This window comes from Ruditapes philippinarum, unplaced genomic scaffold (assembly GCF_026571515.1).
Source record: "Ruditapes philippinarum isolate M1 unplaced genomic scaffold, ASM2657151v2 ctg2619_1_1_1_1, whole genome shotgun sequence".
NCBI lineage: Eukaryota > Metazoa > Mollusca > Bivalvia > Venerida > Veneridae > Ruditapes > Ruditapes philippinarum.
Genome location: NW_026866563.1, coordinates 68,151 through 78,400, shown reverse-complemented (window position 1 = coordinate 78,400; position 10,250 = coordinate 68,151).

The following is a 10,250-nucleotide window of genomic DNA, read 5'->3' as shown; positions in this document are numbered from 1 at the left end:
ATAAGTTTTATTATTTTGAATTGCACAAAGGTATATATAATGCACATGTATTGGTAACTTTAAATGATGACAAAAATTGGATATGAGAAAAAAAGTTACATAATGCATAATTAAAATAAGGTTTTCAAACATGTGTTAAGTTGATATGCTCGTACAAAATGTATGAATAGCTACCAAGAGAATAAGAATTTGAAATAGTAAAATAGATGTGTGACTTACATACCTATTTCAGAAAATGACCGTTTGAGGTTCTACATTGACGCTATGAAAAGTTTGTGTAAATGATCCCATGCAAGGACCATTTCTTAAGAAAAACGTTTTTATTCTAAAGGGATTAAACGACAAAAAGAACATAATATTTCTATATAATAAACTAATATATATTTATAATATAACATATAAGAGAGTTTGCAGACTTTATTTTCAAAGTGTGAAAATATACAGCAATGTTGTTTTTAAAGTCACAAACAAGCGAGTGTTGATCCGTCGAATTTATCTTGCAAAATATTTGGTCTAAAGATGTATTATTACCATTCATACACACGCCCTGTCACTTAAAATGTGACTCGCATATCCTCTGTTTAGCATTATTGAATATTATTTGCATATATTTCCGTAATTTTACGTGTTGGGTTTTATCTTTAGATATCGAAAATGAGCTTCGGCTAATGCAGGACAACATAATAATTTGAAAGGGTATGTTAATGAATATAAGTACTTAAATAACTGAGTCTTGTTATATGTTATCAATAAATTAATGTTTTTACATTGAAAAGAAGACAAAGTGAAACAGATTTAGATCATTATTCTTATGCATTCGTTTACATGTTTGAGCATTAAAAAGAATAAAAGAAAATGTAACTCAAAAACTTGTACAAGCTGTATTTGATATATGATTTTTGTATTTCAGAGCCCAAATTTCAGTTTTATTAGCTGACCAGAGCTAGCTCAGGGTGAGCTTTTGGGATCGTTGAATGTCCGTCGTCTGTGGTCTGTCGTCCATCCCATTAAATCGTTAACACTCTATTGGTCACATTTTTGCCGCAATCATCATCAAACTTCTGTCAGGATGCTTGTCTAGGTAATTGCTAGGATAAGTTTAAACATGGGTCATTTCGAATGAAAAAAGTCCACAGGGGCTTAAAATAGAACAATCTTTGTTAACACTCTCATAGTGGCTATTGTTTTGAAGCCAATATCATGGCAATTGTTCTGAAAGTTTGCTTCAATAATTTCTAGGTTTAAGTTTGAATTTTGATCATCTGGGGCCAAACACTTTGTCACTCTGCCCAAATATGGAAAAACCTTGTTAACACTCTAGTTGTCACATTATTTATTCAATTTTCAAACTGTCACATTATTTATTCAATTTTCAAACTTACTCAGGATGCTCCTCTAGGTACTTGCTCGGATGAGTTCGAACATTGGTCATCTCGGATAAAAAACTACGTCACAGGATCTTAAAATAGAAAATTCTTGTTAACAATCTGGTGGCTGCTGTTTTGATTCAAATATCCTTGAAATTTGCCTAAATGTTTGTTTAAATGATATCTAAGTCAAGTTTGAATATGGGTCGTATGGGGTCAAAAAGTATGTTACTCCGCCAATATATGGAAAAACATTGTTAATTGTTTACTCAATTGTCACAACACTGATTTGAAATTCGAACCAGAAATATAATTTCTGATGCCAAATTGAATTTATATGTCAACTAACCTACTTTCGATATTAATGATACCGTTTGACCTAATTTCTCTTTGTTGTACAGACATATAAATTTTGACCAGGGGTGTTATTTCTAATGCAAATCGAATTTTTGATATCGGCTGACCTACTTTCGAATCTTTTCATATCACTTGACCTCCTTTTTGTTTTTTGATATACAGACTTGAAATTTGAATAATGGTTGTAATTTCTGACGCCAAATTGAATTTTGATATCAGTTGACATACTTTTGATTTTTTTGATATCATTTGACCTACTTTCTTGTTTTTCTTGTTTTGTGTCATGTCATACAGATTTAAAATTTGGACCAGAAGTGTAATTTTTGATGCTGAATTGAATTTTGATATCAGCTGACCTACTTCAGATATCTTTTATATCGCTTGACCTACAATGAAATGATGAGTCAGTTTAGTAATCAAGGGCTATCTTGGCCCTCTTGTTTACTTTTCCTTGATTTTACTTGTATATATTGTATACAAACTGCTTACGTAGATGTACATTAACAGAAACAAGACGTGTTTTAACAGGTAACGCGACTATGCACGATGTGAATATGCATGACGTAGAACGCCTTGTAAAAATAATTGCAATTACTACTATTACCATTAAATTCGGACAAATCCGTTGTCTTATTTACACATATAATAAATTTGTGCAAGAATGGTGCTTTTACATTTTGTCGTGAAAATGCATCTGGAGAGGACCTAGGACTTATATATATATATATATATATATATATATATATATATATATATATATATATATATATATATATATATATATATATATATATATATATATATATATATATATAACTCCCCTACCCACCTGCGGTCTCGAACATTAAATGCATCCTCACGCTGCTGAGATGGTAATGCACGTAAAAAAAGATGCATAAGCCCTCTTTCATGTGCTTATTTCTTATTTTCAGAGCACATCTTGCTTGATCTACAGATAAAACTTATTGCTAAAAATGAAATCAACAAGTTTATGAAGTAATAAGAGACGAGACTATATTAAAGAAATTGATAATGATGATATGACTGTTTTGCCAGTCTATCACCTCCTGGATGACAATCAGGAATGTTGCTGGGCAATTCGTATTTTTAAGTGCATATTGTGCCAACAGCCATCCATCACACAGGGTGTTCTCTCGATTTTAAATAAATGCATTTATAGAGTAGAAAGGAAAATCCTATATGATACATCATGGAAGATATTTAAAGGGTTTATGTTTGTTTTGAGAAGTGGAAAAACTGTAATGTCCGTAGTTAAAAAGGTGGATTTTTTTCTCAGTTTTATATGAAATTATTTAGCATATTCACGTAACCCACATTTTAAATAGTTTTTTTTTCTATTTATTTATCTTTTTTTTTATTTATCTAGTTTATACCTATCAAGTAAAGAAAACCCCTTGATTTTTAACGATTTTACACTAAAACTTGCGAAAAACGTGCGTTAACAAGATGACACAAAAACGCCAAATGTAAACAAAAGAAATAAACGATTTTAGTCATCATTGCAATGGTTGTATTAAGTATTTTAGTGAAGTAATGACATATGAATATTTGCCATAAATCAACTGCAACAGATATTCAATGTTCATTTGCAAATCAACAATTTAATGAACATATAAAGTTCATCATCATGTTGACATACTCTCCTATTCCGTCTTCATTTACTTAATACTGTTTTGAACAAATGAAATTTACTGAGTTTCAGATAATATTATATTGAGGGCTGACCGTAAGACTGTTGTTAGTCCTTCTTTGTTTCATATAAGTTACTGCAGTTTTGCAGTTAACCCTCAAATCATAACATCCGAGGTTAGCCAAAATTATCTGTTTCTGTTTCGGCGATATATAAGTTTAACTGTGTTTACCAGTAAGGCATAAAACCTAACAAACAAACTGACAAATTATTTTCATTTCGACAAATTCCGCCATGTTTATTTTTTTATTAATAACTTAACGTGTAATGAGAGTAATACTTTATTTTATTATGCCTCAAAGTGTACCAGTTATTTATTGTAGGCAGCACCCGTCAGTTCGTCTTTTGTGCAATACTAACATGCTAGTTTTTATCATATTATGATAGTTTGTACGCAAACATGTCTTTAGTATATGAATGATATCATTTCAATCGGAATAACATCTTAAATATAAGATCGTATTACCAGCTATTCTGGGATTATGATAATCATGAACTTTGTTTCATAATATGCTTATATTACAATTATTTTCATACTTGTAATTGCTGTGATCAATGTTTTTATGCATATTATTTTCTTTAAACTGATCATATCCATTTTATTTTCAAATTGTAAAAATGCAAACTATTATTGCATGTTTGACGTTATTAAAATCTGATATATTATTCATTATATAGTGACCGAAATAACTTATTTAAAATTAATATGATTATCTTTGATTAAAACATCATAATCAAGAACCTTCTCTTCTCTTTAATTTAGTTACATGGAAAGCAGCTGGAATAGAGGTTATTATGTGTTTGCTTTATATGGCAGATAACTCGTACAACTATTTGTAAAGTATCAACCATTCCCTAAACATAAGGACTATTTTGCACGTCGTTTTTTATAAAGGCTTCTTAGAGGTTAATACTTGATGCTTATGGCCCGAAGATGTCCACAATGAACTGATGACCGCGGATCATCGGTATTCATTATCCCCAAATAGCAGCAACCAAGTATTAATGCCTTAAATTCCTATTCCAGGAATAAGGCATTTAAATATCGCCGCTTATCTCGGTTGTCGCCAGTTCTAAGAATCGGACAGTTGTCAATATAAACAAATATATCTGTCATTAAGTTTAACAAACTTGCAAATGATAGAAGGAAAGAGTGCAGACCTTTTGAACATATGCTGATATATAATTAAAACAGGAAACTTTATAATACCTTTATAAAACGTTTATAATACCTGCCGGTTTCATTTTTCCACGCCAGTTTTTGGCAAATTCAACCCATTTCTGCGCGTTTTAAAACTGAACCCATACCAGAAATTAAGAGTGAATGTTTCTTTCCAATACATGTACATATAACTATATCGGGAATTGATACAATATAAAAGCCCGTTTTGACGTGCATATACATATCAAATTGAACAAATGTGTGTATGCATATGTCCAGAAATTATATCTGATAAGTAAGGGTTGAACTGTTATCGGAACAGAAATGCAATTACAACCTTTTTCTAAAAAAACATGTGTATATGTATTATTAATTTTTATTAATCTCGGGTACACGAATACAAATGTACATTCAAAAATAACTTGCGCTCTTAATGTTTAACAAACTCGGTTATATATGCATTCTTAATGTGGAATAGATTATTTCCGGTAATGACAGATATATTATTATGAAATGCTTGACGCTTGATCTATTATGAACTGACTGACACTAAATTCATTAGAAACGGGTTGACGCTTGATCTAGCTGGGTAATAATAAGGCACTGATGCCGCCCAATCGAGAGAAATCATTGTAAGCGGCAATAATGGGCAACCTATTTTAATTATTAGATACAAATTACTTTATCAAGAAACAACAATTATATTCAATATCTAAGTTAATTTTATTTGAAGTTTTGTAAGTGAGTGAGTGGGTGAGTGAGTGAGTGAGTGAGTGACGACTTTATTTAACAGGCTTACACATTCGATTTCCAGATCGTCCAAGTAGGCTCAAACTGATGTATACAATTATTGTATAAACAGTTTGCACATGCACAACATATTCATAAAATACATACACTAACGTCATGTTGAAATATGAGCCATATTATTAAATTTCTTTTATAAGAATCATGTCATAAACACTGGTGATACAGAACATAGAACTTTGTATGCTCAGTGCTAGATTATTGTATTGCTAGTATTTGTCGATATTAAATATATTTGCTGACTTCAAAATCATAAATGAATATTGTGTCAAAGGATGTTTTTCTATTTCTACAGCATATGTCTTGGAATAAAACAAGTTATGTCTGAAAGGTCTTACGTTGAACAGAAACGTCTTCTAGCCATCAAACGTACGATAGGAAGTTATGACGTTAGGATAGGTAATACTCTTATAAATAGAGACATCAATAATAAAATACGGTGTCGTATCTCTAGTATGTGCATGTTTCCTAATGGGGAAGTTCTCATTGCTGATACCACAAATAAAGACTGAAGAAAGTGACCAGTTTGTTCGAGATAATAACGTACTTTGATTACCTGAATATCACTATTCTGTATGGTATATAGGCAAGGATACAGCTGTAACTAGTTTAGAAAGTGTGCCACGGTGACATACTATATATTGACAATGGATACCTAAATAATTGATTATTAATTGCTAACATGGAAATCAAAACTTCATTACAACTCATTAATACACAACAAAGACAAACATAAAAAATAATGCAGGTTGAAATAAGTCGTATTTGTTTATTTCAATACTTCACAATGTGTATAATATAACATGCGTGCATGCGCGCACGCGTAAGTGTGTTTAGTTTAGTGATATAACTTAATTTCGTGGAGACTGCCCCGAAATATGTAAAACACACATTGATGATAAGGAACTCTTTCCTAAGAAATTGTATTAAATCGGTCGTTAACAAAATGTCATGTATTTATATAATGAAGAAAATATAATTGCTTGCACTAAAACAACATTTTTTCGGTTAAATTCGAATAATCTGGATAAGATACTATCTGTTTACCAACTGTGATACTTTGCAGCCATACAGCCTATAAGGCACGTTGTCCTTTGTGGTACAAATAATCTGTGAGATATTGTTGTGAAATAAACAAATACGTCTTATTGTTTCTCATTGTCATATTTAAAAAATAGGTACAAGGAAAAATATACCTAAATAATTGATTATTAATTGCTAACATGGAAGTCAAAACTTCATTACAATTCATTAGTACACAACAAAGACATTCATAAAAAATAATGCAGGTTAAAAAAATAAGTCGTATTTGTTTATTTCAATACTTCACAATGTGTATAATATAACATGCGTGCATGCGCGCACGCGTAAGTGTGTTTAGTTTAGTGATATAACTTAATTTCGTGGAGACTGCCCCGAAATATATGTAAAAATGACACTGATGATAAGGAACTCTTTCCTAAGAAATTGTATTAAACCAGTCGTTAACAAATTGTCATGTATTTATATAATGAAGAAAATATAATTGCTTGCACTAAAACAAGCTTCTTTCAGTTAAATTCGAATCATTCGGATGAAATATTATCCGTTTACTAACTGTGATACATTGCAGCCCTACCGCCTTAAAAGCACGTTGTCCTTTGTGATACAAATAATCTGTGAGATATTGTTGTGAAATGAATCTTAAAAGCCGATGAATTAAATACGCCTGTAAGGTTCTTGATGATTGGTTTGGTCGGCTATGCGTCAATGGACCTTAATCCGATATTTCATAGGTTGCGTAAGGTTAACCTAGACAAGCATTTTTTCATATATCTGATTGACCTTCATGTTGATAAAATCGTGATTATGGCTAATTAATGCACTTTTATGACAACTATAACATTTTGCAACTTAAACAACAATACATAGTCAATTAACTGAGACACCAGCATGAATCGGTTCGATTATGTGTTTCATGTTAAACGAGAATTTTGAATAAAGATGTGAGCTGAGTTGGCGTAGACCTTTAGAAACAAACAATACCCCTATATAAGACGATTTAATGTCAGTTGTGACAATAGTCAATGCAAAGTGTCTCACCATCTTGGTTTTGTTCCTACAGTGTCAAAAGTATCTTTTGTTTTTTGGCCAGAGATGACACATATTCGAAATTGACCTAGAAATCATCAATACAACCTTCCTGACAACTTTTCAAAATATTTTTAATCAAAACTACTATCGAGTGTTAATAAGATTTTACTAGTTTAACTCTGGTGACCTAGTTTTTGACCGAGATAACCCATATTCAAACTTGACCTAGAAATCATTAAAACCATTTTCCTGGCCGATTTTCGAGATATTTGGATCAAAACTGCAGCAACTTGAGTGTTAACAAGGTATTTATATTTTTAGCTCATTTAACCTAGTTTTTGACCGGAGACAACTCGTATTCAAACTTGACATAGAAATCATCAAAACAACCTTTCTGACAACTTTGCAGGCTATTTGGATCAAAACAGCAGTCAATAAAGTGTTAAAAAAATTTCTATTTTAGCCCCTGTGACATAGTTTTTGATCGGAGACTATCCATATTCGAACTTGACCTAGAAAAATATCAGAACAACCTTCCTGACCAATTTCCAGAAAATTTGGATCAAAACTGCAGCCACAAGAGAGACTTTTTTTATATTTTAGCTATTGAGACCTAGTTTTTGACCGGAGAATACCCATATTCAATTTTACCTAGGAATAATCTAAACAACCTTTCTGACTAATTTCCAGGTTATTTAAATCAAATCAGTAGCCACTAGAGTGTTAAATAGATTTTTCTATTTTTCGCCCCTGTTACCTAGTTTTCGACCGAAGACAACCAATATGTGAACTTGACCTAGAAATAATCTAAACAACTTTGCTAACTAATTTCCATGATATTTCGATCAAAACTGCAGCCACTAGAGTGTTAACAAGATTTTTCAATTTTAAGCCACTGTTACCTATATTTTGACCGGAGACGACCCATATTTGAACTTAACATAGAAATCATCAGAACAACCTTCCTGACAAATTTCAAGAATATTTGGATACAATGTTTTTCTATTTTTAGCTTTTGTGACCTAGTTTTTGACAGATGATGGTCCGTGTTCAAACTTCTTTTAGAATTCATCAACAAAACTTCCTGGCCAATTTCCAGGATGTTTGGATCAAAACTGCAGCCACTAGAGTGTAAACAAGCTTTTTCTATTTTTAGCTCCTGTGACCTAGTTTTTGACTGGAGATGACCCATATTCGAACTTTACCTGTATTTCATTGAGACAAACATTCTGACAAAGTTTGATTATGATCCAATATAAACTGTGACTGCTAGAGTGTTAAAAACCAAAATGTAAACAACGCGCAACGCACAACGTACGACGACGAACGCCGGACATAGCTCAAAAGGTATTTAAATACCGAAAAGTTAAATACAGGAAATATGTTATTGGTAATACATAATAATGATATAGTGTTATAAATGTGGAAAAAAATGTAAACACGATGAAATTTTCGACTAAAAAAATCTTGGTTTTCACATTATTACATTTTGATAATTTTCGTTGCATTAAATGCTCACATGTGATTGTACAACCAGAACCCGAAAATGGGACAATGCAAAAAAGGGTAGATATGCAACAATGCATCGAAGTTAATAATGCAACAGTTCGTAAAAATGAAAGCATTACAAAGTTTGACTTCTTGTATTTTCGTCATAGACAAAGAAACGGCACATGAAATTTGGACAGTTGAAATATTTGATATGACTTGTTTTCGTCTTTCTTTTGTCACAACGGAAATATGAAAAATCACACAAGATGATATGACACAATTTGCTGATCAAAAGCGACATGTTGTGAATTTGCCACCGTTTATTTTCACAAATGAAAAAAAAATCAGAATTAAAAATAAGCATAATTATTATATCTAATATTTATCTAAAATGAATAATATATAGACGTTTATTACATGCTTTTCGGTGGTTTATAAAAATATATCAGTGGTATAAAAATGGTAATTTCACTGTTTGAAACAGTGAAATTACCACTTTGATAATTTCACTGTTTTGAATTTAAGCCCCTTACGTTGTTTCAGTGAAATACCGCCGTGCACAGTACTGGGTACCAACTTAATGACGTGACGTCGTAAATGACGTCACGTTGTATTATTATTTGGCGCGCTTATCATTCAGTATTAGGTTTAATGTCTTTTTAAAACGTTTCTTTGCATATAATAAAAAGAAAATTTGTTTAGTTTAGTGTAAGATCGAAATATATTTCACCTTGTGAACACCAAAAGTTCATATTTCACTCGTGGCTGCGCCACTCGTGAAATATACCTTTTGGTGCTCACTCGGTGAAATATATTCCGATCTTACACTGAACTAAACAAATATCCTCTATTTATTTATGAAAAAACTGACTTATCATCTTGATATTTAAACACGATAGACAAAGGAACACTATAAAACGACCATATAAATTATCTCTTCGGCGAACAAGAAGTTACAAATTCAATTTCATACATGAGTACTCGCGGGAGTATAATGACATTAGAATACAGTATATTAACCTGGACAAATATTACGAAAGAGCTGTAGTGAGATTTCAACTTCTTGAATTCTAGGGTCCATCTCTACAATTTTCATTTCGCGAAGATGAAATAATGATATCGTAAATTTTGCATATTGAAATCGTGAATTCATAAGGTTGAAACTGCAAACTCGTGAACAGTTGAGCCTTTCAAAATTACTAAAAATTGCATTTATTTTATTTATTATAGCCAAAATAGTTTTTTTACTAAAATTGTATTGAACCGGATATAATTATTAGCT